The sequence below is a fragment of the Anolis sagrei genome, chromosome 1 (assembly GCF_037176765.1).
Source record: "Anolis sagrei isolate rAnoSag1 chromosome 1, rAnoSag1.mat, whole genome shotgun sequence".
Classification (NCBI taxonomy): Eukaryota; Metazoa; Chordata; class Lepidosauria; order Squamata; family Dactyloidae; genus Anolis; species Anolis sagrei.
Genome location: NC_090021.1, coordinates 206,429,497 through 206,446,011, shown reverse-complemented (window position 1 = coordinate 206,446,011; position 16,515 = coordinate 206,429,497). Strand labels below are relative to the sequence as shown.

General features: G+C 38.6%; 1 protein-coding gene across 3 annotated transcripts in view; it reads left to right on the top strand.

Moving 5' to 3' along the window:
- Positions 1-52: 52 nt before the first annotated feature.
- Positions 53-16,515, top strand: part of MBD5 (methyl-CpG binding domain protein 5) — a 132,877-nt gene continuing 116,414 nt past the window's right edge. For 2 of the 3 annotated variants that reach the window (XM_060776412.2, XM_067472663.1), the window contains exon 1: positions 53-646. The gene's annotated coding sequence lies outside the window, so the exon portion shown is untranslated. The remainder of the gene's footprint in view (positions 647-16,515) is intronic. The other variant, XM_060776420.2, reaches the window with a different exon arrangement.

Below are 16,515 nucleotides of genomic sequence, written 5' to 3'. Positions count from 1 at the left end.
TCCGGGTTCTCGCCCCTCCGCGCTGCATGACGGGAGCGCCCTCTTTCTTCCCCTCCCTCCCTCCGACCCAGCAAGCTCTCCTGGGGCGCATGCGCAGTGACAGCCTCCCATCTTCCTCCCAGCCAGAGAGAGCCCTCAGCAGCAGCAGCAGCTGATGATGAAGAAGAGAGAGAGGAGGAGGAGGAGGAGGGAGAGGGGGAGACTCGGGGCCACCCTTTATTTATATTGTTAAAGGGGCAGAGCACTCATTCCGCCCGGCGGGGCTGGCGCTGAGGGGAGGAGGGCTTGGGCTGATGAGAGGGGATTGAGTTTCTCCCTCAGCCCCAGAGAGAGAGAGAGAGATAGAGATTGAGGAAAGGAGAGTTTCTTCCCCCGCTTCGGCCGTCAGGGCAGGGAGGAAAGGGACCCAAAGCCTCTTAGCAGCACAGCAAGGGCTCCTGCCTGCCTTCCTGCCTGCCTGCCTTCCTTCTCTGAGGCTGCTGCCACTGCTTGTGGCCCTGGCTGAAGGCACAGGCAGGAGCAGCCTCTGCCTCTCTCTCTCTCTCTCCCACCCCTCTGCTCTCCCCTCCTCCCCCTTTATTACCCTTTGTGTGTCTCTCTCCCTCCACTGCTCCAGGAGAGGAAATAAAAGTGGGGTGCAGCCAAGGTAAGCCTGCCTTATCCCTCGGGGGGGGGGGGGGGGAGGAAGGGAGGTCAGGCAGGCGGGCAGGGACTCCCACCCCACCATTGCAGATCCCTCCCCAAGCAGGGCAGCCTGACTGCCTCTTCCCCTCATATCACCCCAACTGGAAACAGTATCATTATTATTATTATTACTCTCTCTTGGCTATTTTTAGTGGGGGAAGTGTGGCTTGTTTTTCTTTAGAGTGGCAGATTGAGAGGTGCCAATGTTAGGTCTGATTGGTAAGATGACAGTGTTTGCTGACTACTTGGATAGAGAGAAAGATCTCATGTTCTCTCTTGGTTTTATTTCTTCTTCTTCTTCTTATTATTATTATTATTATGTTCTCTCTTGGTTTTATTTCTTCTTCTTCTTGTTCTTCTTATTTGTTTCCAGTGGTTGTTATTTGCATGGTGTCTTTATTCTGATACACACAAACGTCTCACAGATTGACTGGAGTGTGTGTGTGTGTGTGTGGTTTTCTTTGAAAATATTAATTTATTTACGACATTTATAGGCCACCCTTCTCACCCAAAAGAGGAATCAGAGCAGCTTACAAGATACACACACACACATATACATATATACACACACACATATACACTATATTATATTATTTGCATAGTACAATATCACTATTATATATTACTATATTTTACGATACTATTGTATTGTAATATTATTAGTCATATTATATGTAATGTAAAATACATTATAATAATAATTGTATCAGTTTTAGTGGGAAATCTCATGCTCTCTCTTGGATTTGTTTATTCCTTATCAGATATAGTCTGATGTCCGAAGATTGTGGTGTCATTTTTTTGTTTCTTTGCTTTTATTTCTTCCTATTATTATTATTTGGTGCCAGTGGTTGTTGTTTGCATGGTGTGTTGTTTCTCACAGATTGACTAGTATGTGTGTAGGGGGGGAGGGTTACTTTGAAAATAGAATAATTGTATCAGTTTTGGTGATACTTGGATAGAAGTAAATCTCATGTTCTCCCTTGTATTTGTTTATTCCTTATCAGATATAGTCTGATGTCAGAAGAATGTGGTGTCCGGGTTTTTTTTTTTTGTTTCTTTTCTTTTATATCTTATTATTATTTGGTGCCAGTGGTTGTTGTTTGCATGGTGTCTTGTTTCTGATATACACAAAGGTCCCACAGATTGACTGTTGCGTATGTGTGTGATTTTCTTTGAAAATAGAATCATTGTATCAGTTTTGGTGATACTTAGATAGAAGGAAATCTCATGGTCTCATGGTCTCTCTTGGATTCGTTTGTTACTTATCAGATATAGTCCGGGGTCAGATTAGTGTGGTGGTGTTTTTTGTTGTTGTTGGTGATGGTTTCTTTTCGCTCTCTTATGGTCTTCCATGCCTTTTTTCTGATATACATAAAAGTCTCACAGATTTCTATTGACTGGTGTATCTCATGTTCTCATGGTCTCTCTTGGATCTCATGTTCTCTCTTGGATTCGTTTATTCCTTATCACATACAGTCTGGTGTCAGAGTATTGTGGTATTGTTTTTTAGTTTCTTTTCTTTTTCTTTTGATCTTTACGTTTTCTTTCTGGTATACATAAATGTCTCACAGATTTCTATTGACTGATATATGGGTGTGTGTTAAAAATAAGAATTTTATCAAATTTGGTGATAGTAGGAAGTTTAGGCTATTGAGTAGTGTGTGTGTGTGTGTAGGTTTAAAAGCAGTGGTTCCCAACCTGTAGTCCGTGGACCACCAGTGGTCCGCAATAAATTAAATATGGTCTGTGGCCCTACCGTTACTGGATAATAACACACACCCCCCAAAAAAATTTTTTCTTGGTGTCTTTGTTTTCAGGCATGTTCCTGGGGTTATTTGGGGTGCTGATTCAGAAAATTGCATTGGATAGACCACAGCAGCTCTGGATTATTAAATATAGTTTTCTGTGTGTGAAGAGATGGAGACTACTGGATGGCATATGTTCTGTCTCCGAAACTAGAGCTGATGTAGTCTATCCAATGCAGTTTTCTGAATCAGTACCCCAAATAACCAAACCAAATCTAAAGTTGATTGAAAACTGATTTGTAACCCTTTTGGTACAGAGTGGTCCCTAGTCAAAAAAAGGTTGCAGACCACTGTTTTAAAGGAATAATTGTATCTGCTGTGATATCAGGAAGTTACTGTTAGCTAGTGTATGTATAGGGTTTTTTTTTAAAAGGAATCATTTTCTCAGTGTTAGTGATAGGACATTTACACTGTTGACTAGTGTATTTGTGGTTTTCTTTTTAAAAACATATAAATTATTATAGTATCAATTTTGGTGATTTCAGAATGTGTATGCTATTTACTTGTGTTATGTATATGTTTTTAAGGAATAATTGTATCTGTTTTGAATATATCAGGAAGTTTAGCCTATTATCTGATGTGCATTAATAGAAATACCTTTGTCACTTTTTAGTGATATCAGGAAGTGTAAACTATTTACTGGCATGAGTATTTTTTTTAAAAGTATGATTTTATCTTTATAGTAAAAGCAGGAAATGTATGGTATTGACTGGTGTATGCATTGGTTTTTTTTTCCTTTAATAATAATATCAGTTTTGGTGATACAAGGAAGTTTGTATTATTAATAGTACATATGTGGTTTTCTTTTAAAAGAATTATGTATTCAGTTGCTGATATCTAGATGATATACTGTGTGAACAAATCAAAATATGACATAGAATTTTTTTTTATTTCTGAAGTGCTGTTGGAATATTTTGTTATGAATATTAGCTATTGAAATGAAAACAGTTTCCTTTTTAATGCTTCTATTTCTGTATCTATGTAAGATTTTCATTTTTTGTTACTTCACTTACAAAAACTACTCAAGAATTATTATTATTATATGAAATTCGTTAAGGATAATAAAAATAATAAAGATTGAAATATTCTCAATATTATAGCGTCACAGAAATGGTTTAAAAATTGTAATTTCCCTTTAGTTAAGCATCACATTTGCTTATTTGATGCTGAGAATTAAAATTCTCAGTCCCACATGTAGAACTCCCATTTAATTTGTGTCATTTTCTTTCGCTTGACCACTTTGAAAGTATATATTTGGTTCTGAGTTGTCAGAGTAGAAAAAGGAACTTGGAAAATATATTGTTGGTTACTAAACACCTTTGGAGCAGCTTGGGTGGTTTCAGTTGCGGGTCTTTTTGTTTTTATTCTGAAATAATTTGTTTAAAGTGAGAGGATATTGTGCTGTCCATTTACTAAAGCCTGTAAGATGTGTTTGTACTGTGATATATGCACAGATGGCCTATGCATTTCAATAGGCCCAGAAAATCAGAAGCGTGCAACTAGAGATGTGCTCCTTCCTTGCTATAATGTCTGAATTGAACTCGACACACAGTTGCTGCATTCTGAAAATAATCACTGATAACATAATTTATAGGCAAATTATTCAAATCTAGATGGCAAAATAAAATAAGATCTTTTGGTCAAGTCAGAAATTGTTTTTTATCAGCAAATGTGGGAGAGAACATGAATGCAAACATTGTAGTAAAGCTTGAACTATATCTTTGAAGAACTGTTTGCCTTTAGTATTCAGAGTAGGAAATCAAGGTATAATGCTCTCTGATTAACAGAGAAGAGCAGTGTATGAAGGAATATTTCTTTTATATGGATGCCTGTTAGCTTTTCAGTGTTAATAAAAGCAGAAGCTTCCAGGTAAGACTAGTTCTGAGATCATGTTTTAAAATAATGTTTCATGGATTCTTTCTTTTTTTTATGAGGGTTATCACACACGGAGAAATGCAAGTTAGGTTTGCATGTATACATTCAAATATTAACCTGACTTACAGTCCGTTCTTGACCCAAATAGGACTCATTGACATACAGGGGGAATTATTTTGATTTTTAAATGACTGACTAGTTCAAAGGATAGAAATATAATATATTCAGCAAAATCGTTATAGACCTGAAGTTTATCTTTTGAGTATAGAAATCAGCATTTTTATTTATATTTTACACTTGAAGGGAATTAATTTCTAGTGTTAGCCATTTCAAGTTCAGTAGAAATTACTTTAGCAGATTTCATTTCAAGTGGATGGGTACACGATCAGGGTTTAATACTAAAATTCTACAAATGCATACTTCAGAGGAAACCTCCATGAACTACACAGAATGTGTCCTATAATTATGTTTAATATTTATTTGTTTATAATACTTGTAACCCATTAACATATTGAAATATTTAATGGATTTCAGTAATAATGTGTGATAACTGACTTGCTGCTAACCAGGTATAAAACAAAATAGTAGAATACAGTGAGTACTTTCAAAACCCATGGCATTATTCATTTTAAAGCTTAATTGTGTCTTCCATTTCTACAATGCAATATATACATCTGGATATTTCTGTAAATAGATTATTGGAACTAAAATGCACATGCAAGCTCTTGAAGAGCTGTAGCTAGGTGTTAGGGCATGCTCTTGTCAAGATGTTTCTGCTTAGTACCTGCATTTCTGGGTAGACAGAAACAGATAGCCTATTATAGTAGTTATCAGTCCTTGGTTTTCTAAAACATTTGGGCCTCAACTTCAAGAAACCACAGTAAGTATAGCCAATAGTCATGGAATCTGGAAGTTAGACCAAAATATCTGGAGACCAAAGATGGAGAACCACTGCTCCGTAGTAGATTTGTGTAAGATTTTGATTGAGAAAGTAGCCTACTTGCTTAAGAACCTTACATATGTTACGAAGGCATGAAAGCTTCACATGTACAAGAAAATAACTAGTTTTAACACTAAAATGGTTTAAGCCAGGTGTCACCATAATTTTTGAAATGCTTTCTTAGAAATCACATCTTTGATTGCAAGTACTTAAGCCATATACTCTAGGTTATTTTGTCATTAATAGAACTGTACAATAAATGCCTTGAGAATTACAGTGATGTTGTGTTATAAGCCCACTTTTTTAAAGAGCAGAATTGAAATCACTCCCTCAAATTGATTCAACATCTGATTCTGGCAAGTCAAAGAAAGCCAGTTGATTCTTATGCAGGTTCAATCAAGAGTGAGAGCCATTGACATTGGGAAAGTTTTATTTCAAGTAAACAAACATAGCTTTTTGTTTTGTTTTTTGGTTATGCAAGCATCCTAGTTTCTTTTTTCTGCGTGAACCACAGAACCAACTCAAGCTGAGCTGTCAATATGTCAGTACATTGTTCCTCTAACACTGGTGTTTGTAATGTTGTTCTAGTTTTGCTGGTAGTTCACTTGTTGTATTCAGCTGCGGCAAACATCGTGAAAAGACCAACATATTATACTATACATTCGTGTGTGTGTGTGTGTGTAGAAAAAGGGTTATTGGGCCAGTTTTTAAAGGATGGGCTGTTTTGACTGGTCTTCCCCACATGAACCTATTAAATGAAACTTCAGATCTTTAATACTGCCATTTTCTCACATTTTTTGGTTTTATAGGGTATTGACTTTTTCCATAAAATACAGTTTTTTTTATTAACCTAAGAGTGGCATTGTTTCAGTCATGTAAAATAAAATGGATGGTAGCCTTTGGCAAATGGCATTGTTCGCAATCTTTGCAGTATTTGAATGTTTGAATAGCTAAATTTGAGGCCACTATCGATGCAAGAAGGCTTCATGAGTTATATCATTGATACTGAAACTTAGTCTATCGGGAATACCTTTTAGCTGGGCAATCTAATGACAAGTCAAGAAGATGTTCACTGGTTACATTCTGCTTGAGTTGTCTTTGACAGTCACTTGGCTGGTTTTATATTTTCTAGTTAAGAGGATCTAACTGGTTGTTCTACTAAATAGCATAATGCAGAATTTCTCAATAGGGGTTTCAAGAAATCCTTAAGTTCTGTGAGAGGTAACCAGAAGCACAGTAAGAGATTTTGAATGGAAAAAACCCTTACTTTGAGCTGTTGATTTATTAATTTATCTGGGGTTCCCTGAGACTTGAACATGGTTTCAAGGGTTCCTTTAGGGATAAGCAGGTTGAGAAAGGCTGGCATACTTACAACACTCTCAATGAATTGTAATTGTAATTAAGACCATACTATGGCCATCACAGGCACATATGTGTCGATAGAGCAGAAAGTTGTTACATGTATTGTAGACCAACTTTAAGGGTGAATTTTTTTTAAAAAAGAACAGAACTGCACTTGCCTACTTTTCGGAGCATGCCCTGTCATTCGACTGTTTGTGGTTCCTCCTTGATCATAGTCACTGTTTTCTTCCTAAATCAGCTGTGTTGATTAACTTTTATTTCAACTGATGACTGTTCGTTCATACTTGATTTTTTTCTTAACTGTTTTCACTGTTCCATTTTTCCCCTATCACTTGTGTGGTGGTGAGGGGGGTTAGTGTTTATAACATGATTTATATGTTGAATAAAACACCAAAGCATGTTGGTAACCTTATCCATGGAAGTAGGATACCCTTCCCCTGACAGAGGATCAAAAAAGATAAACTTTATATGAGAAAAAGTGGCTGTATCCATAGTCTGTCCTGCCTAAGATAGAAAACAAATGCAAGCAGTGTTGGTCTCTCAAGCCATTGTTTAATTTACTCTGACACAACATCCACTTCTTCAGGCAAGTTTTCAGGGCTAGGAATTGCCTCCTCTAAATCCTAATTTCTTTTGATGCTCCCGTAGGCAATTCTCTTTATTTGATTACAACTGATAACAATTTATGTAGTGTACTGTTGTATTTCTCTCATCTTCTCAAGTCTTCTCTATTGTCCTAGTGATGTTAGGAGTTCACATGATTTCAGGGCATTTGACTCTACTATTAGATAAATGGCTCTTATTCTTTTCTACCACTTGCTCTGAAGATATAGACACTGCGATCAGTCGCTTTCAAGGTGTAATGGATTCCTGATGAGCATCAAAAGAATTCAGCCAAGATTTAATTCAGTGTGCTGCAAGTGCTGAACCTAGCTCAACTTTGGACTGTGTGGTGGTGTTTTTGGGGTCATTCTTTATTCAACCTGTGTGGCTTCTTCAGCTCACTCATCTTGGTTACGACACTAATTTTGAGATGAGATCCATGGTACTTGTTTTGATCACCAGAGCTCTCAGTGGTGGTACAGTCACTCTTCAACAAGTTCTATCTATTTATGCAAGTGAAATGATTCCTGTGTTAAGATCAGAGTATCTAAAATCTAAATCTAATAGTAGAAAGAATCTGACAAAACAGAATTATACTTTTTACACCTATTATCAGATTATACAGTGACTAGAGCTAGCAAGAATAGACCTTCGCATTCTTTGAGAACTATCAACTGCCAGGGTTTTTCGCAAACTATTTGGCAAAAGAATCAGGAGCTCAAGATTCTGTGGCCTATAATTATTATATTTCTTCTCTCCAGTCCCATATACGTTTCTGTGCAAAAAAGTTGCAAGTAATCTTAGTGGATTTCTACTGATCACATTAGTTTCTTAATATTTTAGTAGTTGGGACTGGAGTGCCATAGGAGAATAATTGGCCTCCTTCACTTTTACATTGGAGAAAAGTTTTTCACATGAGTTAGGCTTGTTGCCATGATGAAAAGAGTAACCATGCAAAATGTATTGACAGATAACAACATAAAGAAAAGAGTAATTGTATGTTGAAAAACAAAAACAGATTGAACAAGGGAGTGATAGAAAGCAGTTGAGAAAGTTACTGAGGTTTACAGAGTCCAAGTATGCCAGAGAACGTGAGGAGAGAACATAATATGCAGTAGGTAGAGTAAGAGAATGAAGAAATTTCAAAGCCAGAATGAATATTTTTTCTAAAATATAAGAAGTATTCAATACATCAAAGATTAAAAAATATATAATCATACTGAGTGGTATATAAAAGGTTAGCAGGTATACAAAAAGTTATGGGCAGAATTCAGAAAAGCATTCGGTAGCTACATTTAGTAGCTACAGAATGCAGTGTGACTGTTGAAGAAGTGGAAGAGATGGAAAGGGGCATGTCTGTGTTGTGCAACCAGTGTTCGATGTGGTGTGCATAAAGCTATGATGACCTCATTTGAGATTGCGACCCACACTTTAAGAAGTTTTCATTTAGAAGCTTCTCCATCATGGTGTCTGTGAAATCACACATGTGGGTCTTCTGAGCTTGCGCACAGCTTTTTGAAACCTTTGCGATCTCTCAGATAGAAACATTTTGGCAGTAGCCCCACCCACTCTCCCCATACAGGATAAATGCTCATGGGCAGAAACAGCCTCAGTTCCTTTTTCTACTGTTATTAGCAGCTTAGGAATCTCGTGTATCTCTCTCTTCTCCCCCCCCCCCCCTTTTCTAATGCAATAGTTCTCAACCTGTGGGTCCCCAGATGTTTTGGCCTTCAACTCCCAGAAATCCTAACAGCTGGAAAACTGGCTGGGGTTTCTGGGAGTTGTAGGCCATAACACCTGGGGACCAGGTTGAGAACCACTGCTTTAGATATGATGGTTATTTTGCAGTATTGTGTCATGAGGGTTTAAGCAGTCATTCTAGAGATCAAAGATGCCCTTTCACACTATATAGCAACAGCACTGTATGCCACTTTAATTGTCATGGGAAAATCCTGTGGAATTCTGGGCATTGTATTTTGATGAGTCTCTGACAGAGGATTCTATATGTTGTTATATGCCAACAAGTCATTTCCAAACTATGGTGACCATATCACAGGGTTCAGGACAGGGAGATTACTTTGACTTCCCCAGAGGCTGAGAGAATGTGATTTACTCAAAATCTCAAAGTTGGTTTCAAAATCTCCAAGTTAGTATCATGGTTTCATGAACACTTCTTGCCATAGTTAGTGTAAGTTCCCCGTATTCTCTCACCTTTACCTATACAGTCATCCTTCCACAGTCACTGGGGTTAGAAATGTAAAAATGAAAAATCGCCAAAGAAATGTTTACGGTGTACAACATAGAAAGAACAAGGTTCAAAATTCAAGACACAATCTAAAATAATCAGTCCAGCATTACCCAAAAACATCATCATCAAAAAACATCATCAATACTACAAAAGCCATTCCACGTCGTCTCATCGTCTAAACCACAATCCAGTATCATTTTCCGTTGTTCCATTCCTGTCGTCATTACCAATTATTGCACTTCTTGTTCGAGCGCCTTCTTGGACAGCCAAGTCTTTAGTTTCCTGTAGAATATCATCAGGGAAGGAGCCAGTCTGATGTCCATGGGAAGGGTGTTCCACAGCCGAGGAGCCACCACGGAGAAGGCCCTGTCTCTCGTCCCTGCCAGGCGTGCCTGTGAGGCAGGTGGGATCGAGAGCAGGGCCTCCCCGGACGATCTCAAAGTCCTGGTGGGCTCGTAGGTTGAGATGCGGTCAGATAGGTATCTTGGGCCGGAACCGTTTAGGGCTTTATAGGCCAACGCCAGCACCTTGAATTGAGCCTGGTAGCAAATCGACAGCCAGTGGAGCTGGTAGAACAAGGGCGTTGTATGCTCCCTGCGTCCCGCTCCTGTTAGTATCATTGCAGTAGTCTAAACGGGATGTAACCAGAGCGTGGACTACCGTGGCCAAGTCTTCCCGAGGTACGGGCGCAGCTGGTGCACGAGCCTAAGCTGTGCAAATGCTCCCCCTGGTCACCGCCGAGACCTGGGGCTCCAGGCTCAGCGATGAGTCCAGGATCACACCCAAGCTGCGAACCTGCGCCTTCAAGGGGAGTGCGACCCCATCCAGCACAGGCTGTAACCCTATACCCTGTTCGGCCTTGCGACTGACCAGGAGTACCTCTGTCTTGTCTGGATTCAATTTCAATTTGTTCGCCCTCATCCAGACGGTTACAGCGGCCAGGCACCGGTTCAGGACCTCGACAGCCTCCTTAGTAGCAGGTGGAAAGGAGTGACAGAGTTGGACATCATCTGCATACAGATGACACCGTACCCCGAAACTCCGGATGATCTCTCCCAGCGGCTTCATGTAGATATTAAACAGCATGGGGGACAGTATTCAACCCTGTGGAACCCCACAAGACAAAGGTTGTGGGGTTGAACAGGTGTCCCCCAATAACACCTTCTGGGATCGGCCCTCCAGGAATGACCGGAGCCACCGTAAAACAGTGCTTCCGAGACCCATCCCCGCAAGGCGTTGCAGAAGGATACCGTGGTCGACAGTATCGAAGGCCGCTGAGAGGTCCAGCAGCACTAACAGGGACATACTCCCCCTGTCGAGCTCCCGGCGCAGATCATCCAAGATCAACCAATCAATTCACTGTGATGTCCTCTCAAATGCTCTTTTAAAACTTAAAAACCCAAACACTTTTTCCTTTTCTTGTATGCCTTCCAGCTACTTGATCCTTCTAGCTGCTCTTTTTTCAATCTCCATTTTTAATGTTTTCCAGTTATGTTATGTCCATTTTAGAGAAGACATTAGGAGCTGTATGCAACATGCAATATGTATATAAGCATATGCCCTTTGTAATACCTTGTACAGCACATTATAAGTTAATATAGCAGTATTATGGTGTTTACTATAACATTGGTAATCCTTTTCCTGGAAATTCTTGGTACTGTTTCTTCTTCTTCTATGAAGTGGGTTAGTTTCTATGAACTGGGTTAATGTGACTTCTTTTTCAGTGACCTATCTCTTACCATCCCAAGATTTTTTTCTCTAGGCAATCACTACCTGAAACACAAACTCTTCTAAGAAGCTGCCTTTATTAAATAAGGAATGATTTTATTTCCATTAATCGATACCAAATACTCTTCTCATTTACAATGGCAGTTGGAATAATGGGGTTTGTTTAAAGAAGCATGGCATGGGTACTTACTACATATGAAGGTTTAGAACTGGGGTGGGAGGAATAAATGAAGATAACAAATATTTGCACACCATTTTGATTAACTCCAGATCAGTCTCCAAACAGTGATTCATACCTATCATCTTGAACGTATTAGAACATACAAAATATAAACTATAGTCACTTTTAAATTAAACAACTATTAGTAAGAGATCCGAGTTTTTATGTTTGTTGGGTGCTTTCTTCACTTCTCCTATATAGACAAATCTAATGTTATGGGGCCTTAATTTAGTTTACTGTTACTCATAGGGATGGCTGGTATTTTTATGCTTTTAACCCCATTAAAATAAACCATCTACATTTAGGGGCAGGCAAGTGCAGCAGGTTGGGGGACCAGTTTACTGCCTGGGCACCGCAAATTATGTAGGCATGCTCCTAAACTGCAAATGACCAGGGGTCCACTCTTTGACGTGAAATAGTGCATGGAATCAATTCACCTGCTGCTCCTGTAGACTTTCAGGGGCACCAGCTTGCTATCTTTGTGGGCTAGAAAAAGGGCAGTCAGGGGAATCCATAGAAATTAAGGTCTATGAAAACAGTCCTACAAGAAATAGTAGACAAGTACAGTCAACCTCCACATTTTTGCAGATTTGATTATTCACAGATTTAATTGATATGGTGCCTTTAGGAATCTGTAGTCCTTCAGCACAACTCTGCTACTTCTTTCATTTCATCAGTGCATTGAGAAAGTGGATTGATAATCATGAAACCGTAAGATGAATATAAATTCATCTTAAGGTTGCTGCTAGTTTCTTTTTCCCCTTCCCAGTCTCCTAGTTCAAAATCATTTTTATTTTATATATACCTGTGACACAATTTTCTCACAGCATGAACACATCACTTGTGTTTGACAGATCCTGATAGAACCAGGGAGATCTACAGTATTTAACATCTCCAGCTATCTGCATTATTCCAGGGGAACATTACAGGGAATTGGAAGTCTCTGAAAGCTTTTCAGGACTTGGGAAAGTTCCTTTCTTGGGGTGACAGCTTAATCAATATTCTGATGGATAAGCCATACTGGATAATGGATTCTGGAGGATGTAGTCTCGGAAGGTAACTTTTCCAGGGTCTGGAATGATATTCTCATTCATTTGTCCTATTTCTGCTCTATGATTTATCCTTACAGAGGGCTGGATAGGCAGAGACAGAAGTACAGTCTTTCTAACTTGTACATGCCATTGTTATATACAGGAGGACTCATCTGATGATCTGTCATATACCAAAGCAGCAAGAGAGGCTAGACCGTTGGGGATTATGAGATAAGGTTTCCTCCCATAATGGCCTTTGGACTGTAGAATTCTCTCCCTGTGGTGGCTACATTGGCAGTATCTCGGCTTAGTTTTACGTAGGATGCAAAAATCTTTGTTTTGCTTGCCTTTCCATGGTTTTTAAATGCTGTACTCCGATTCAGTTCTTCAGATAGTTCTGTTCTGTTTTCAACTGTAGCTTGGCTTGCATATTATCATGTTTAAAACAGATACCTGCTTGAGGGCTCTTGGGTAGTGAAAGGTGGTCCAATATATATATATATTTAATAACAATGGGTAATAATAAAAGAGGGGCCCATGTCCTATCAGTATCCTTCACAGGCAGATATTGGTCCCACAGTGCAATCATACCTCTGGCTTAAACTCAGCCCAAAGCAACAGGGAACACATAATTTGACACTTTTTTTTTCAAATCATAGATATGCAGTAGTTGTGGATTTCATGCATTGAATTAATAAGTATTCCCTCAGTATAGCACTTCTGTTCTACAGATGCTGCGGGGATATCGCATTTTTACAGAAGTCAAAACAGAATTTTTTTGTCACATGTATAACTATGGTTTCCCAAAGGGTGCTTTTGTTGTTAGGCTCTACAGTATAAAGTGAGTGCTTGCATCTAAGTAGCAGAAGTGGTCTTAATGAAATTTATATGCAGCATGACTGTGACCCAAAGCATAAAGCTTTTGTGTTTCATGTGCCGATACCTTGGTCATGAAAAAGCAAGCATTATGCAAATATATTTTCTACCTACAAATGTGCAGAATAGTTATGTATGTAGGTAATGGATTGGATCCCAATGTCTTGTGTAAGCAGAAAAATTCCCCCTTTGGCACAATTGGCCTATATTTATTATTTCCTTCTTTGTTGCATTTGTATAGCAATGTCATGAAGGAGTGAAGACTCTAACATGGCTAAACTGTGTGTATCTTCAGGAAATTCTGATGTTTAATTGTAATGCTTTATCTTGTAATTCAGATCCTTTGGTTTAAGACCTGTCTTCCAAAGCAGCATAAGAAACCTCTTACTTGGTTGAGTCCAAATATGCTGCTTGCCATTGCATTATTTTGGTCATGAGAAGATCATCTCAAAGTAAATAGCTTGATAAATTGGGCTATCCTGGTATATATGGTCAGGTGGTTGGAAGATATCAGAGATTAATTTCTTGCCAGTCTAACACTGTGGGGAAGGAAGGGGTTTTTATTGTAGAATTATACATTGTATCTGATGTTGTTGCTCTGTGAACAGTAGGTACTTCCATTCATAAAAGGTTCCCTTCCTTACAGTTGTCTTATTCCATGAATAGAAGTGATTATAATTCACAAAATGACAATGTATATGAGCCTGGAGCTTCTGAGTAGATTTTTTAAAAAAATTGTCCTGCTGTTGGTATGATGAAATTATTTTACATTTGGGATTATTGGAAAAAGTCATTATGAGGTTTCTTTTAAATCCAGAGCTCTGCATTTTAAATGAATGACTTAAAAATAATGAATCAGCTATTTAAAGATATCATTGACTTTGAGTGAAGATGCAACTTCAAATTTAGAGGTTTTCATTTATTTTAAGCAGTGAGAAATAATCCCCATGTGGCAAAAGTAGAGCTGCTGTCAACAATATGTACAGTTCTTTCTGGATTGAATGAACATATTCTTAGAATTTGGGTGTTAATAATAATGTAGTTGATCATTTAGAAAGAAAAGAGAAGAAAACAAAGAAATAACTTAAATCTTTGGCACAATTCAAACAAGTATAAAAGATCATACCAGAAGTTTTTCTTGTCATTATCTCCATATACCTAATTTGTATGTCAGCTGTAGTTTTCTCAGTATCCTGATTGTGTATGTTTGGTCTTCAGTGTAAGAGGGTGAGGTTAACTTTTTGTCTCCAAAATTAAAAAAAAACTTGTATATGACCAAAACGTCTCCACACCTGAAAACATATTTTCCTGTTGGCTAAGTGTAGGAAACATGGAACAGCTATTTCTAGCATTCAGTGGTGAGAAATGCCTGGAGTTTCAGTCAAAAAAGGTCTGGAGGACTGTATGGTTCCAGGGCCTGTTATAGGCCTGCTTATTACCATAGAGATTACAGTAGTAATCAATGGGCAGTTTTGAGCTCATAATTCTAGCAGAATAACCACATTGTGTATTCACAGAGCAATCCATCACTTAATGCTTTTATATCAAGGCATAGTTGGTTCAGACTCTAAAGAACCATTTCAGTTATCCTATATAGGCAGTCCCCAAGTTAGAAACAAGATAGGTTCTGTAGCTTCGTTCATAAATTGAATTTGTTTATAAGTTGGAGCAGGTCAAGCAAAAAGTGCCCTCGTTGTAATTTAGCCAAATAAAGAATGCACATTATAGTTCCTGTATGATTAGAATCCCTTTATAAAAAGTACCAAAAGCTTCAAAGCAATGGAAAGGAAAACCATAGAAATAAATAACCCTTCTCGAGGAGCCTCTCCTGCTTATCCTGCCCCAGCTTCCTTGGGTTGTACTTATGCTGTAGAATGAATACAATTTCACACTACTTTAACTGCCATAGTTCGTTGCTATGACATCATGGAAGCTGTAGTTTTACAAGGTCTTTAGCCTTCTGTGCCAAAGAATACTGCTCCCTCGCCACACTATAAATCCCAGTATTGCACAGCGTTGAGCCAGCGTAACTAAAAGTGTTGTCAGACATGAAGAAAAGAGGTGGAGAAATACAGGGAGGAGGAAGGAGATATAGATAGGAAGAAAAAGGACAGAAGGGTGGAAAGATGCAGACACACTTTGGCTCTGCACTAAGATTTCATGACAGGGAGTGAGGGGAGAGGTCTGTTCGTAAGTATGAGTAGTTCGAAAGTCAGATATTCGTAACTCGGGAACTGCCTGTATACTCATGCATAAGTGTAAAAAAAATAGTTAAAACCCCAACCAAAAAACTTGGTCTATTTATTTATGGATCAATGTGAGTGCTGTACCTTAACTCATTTTTTTTAAATCATACCTTCTGTGAGTAAAGTGGTGAAATGCAAGGGCCTAGTCCTTTCTGGGACCCATTGTCAATGATTGGAGTATGTGAATATATTCCAGTTCTACTATTTGCCTTTCTTACCTTCCTTTGTAGTTTCTTTGTTCAAGGACTGCTGTTCTGACATCCAAGATTGAATGAAGTCTTCCTGGAGTTTCCATCTGAGATCCTCAGAACACTTTACACATCTGATGAAGTAGACTTAAATCTATGAAAGCTTGTGTTACCAACCTCTTTCTCTCAGTTGGTCCCAAAGGTGCTACAAGATCCCTTTACAAACCAAGATGTGTTGAGGGTAAGGCAGTTGGCTGGAGTTGCTGAATCACCTTTTTCACACTCCAGCTGTCGCAACTAGAACATTGAAGAAGTATGTTTAGCAAAGTGTCTGACAAATACCAAAGTGTTTGGTGGCATGCTTCTATAGGTTCCACCACATATTACTAAGAGTTAAATTGCATAATGTCATTGATGACCTGGAAAACCTGAACTTTTGAATCTAAGGCCTCAGGTACAGATGTACATATGATATGGACAAAGGGTGATGATAAGTACTTGATTCAGGTTAGAAGGCAAAAACAAATATTCTGACCATGCCCTGTGAGGAGCAGCTTAAAGAGCTAGGTGTGTTTCGCAGGCAGAAGAGAAAGCTGAAAGGAAAAATGATCATCATATTTAAATATCTGAAAGTATATCTTAAGTAAGAGGGAGTAGGCCTATTTTCTGCCACCCTGGGATAATGGGTTCAAATTATAGGGAGCGGGAT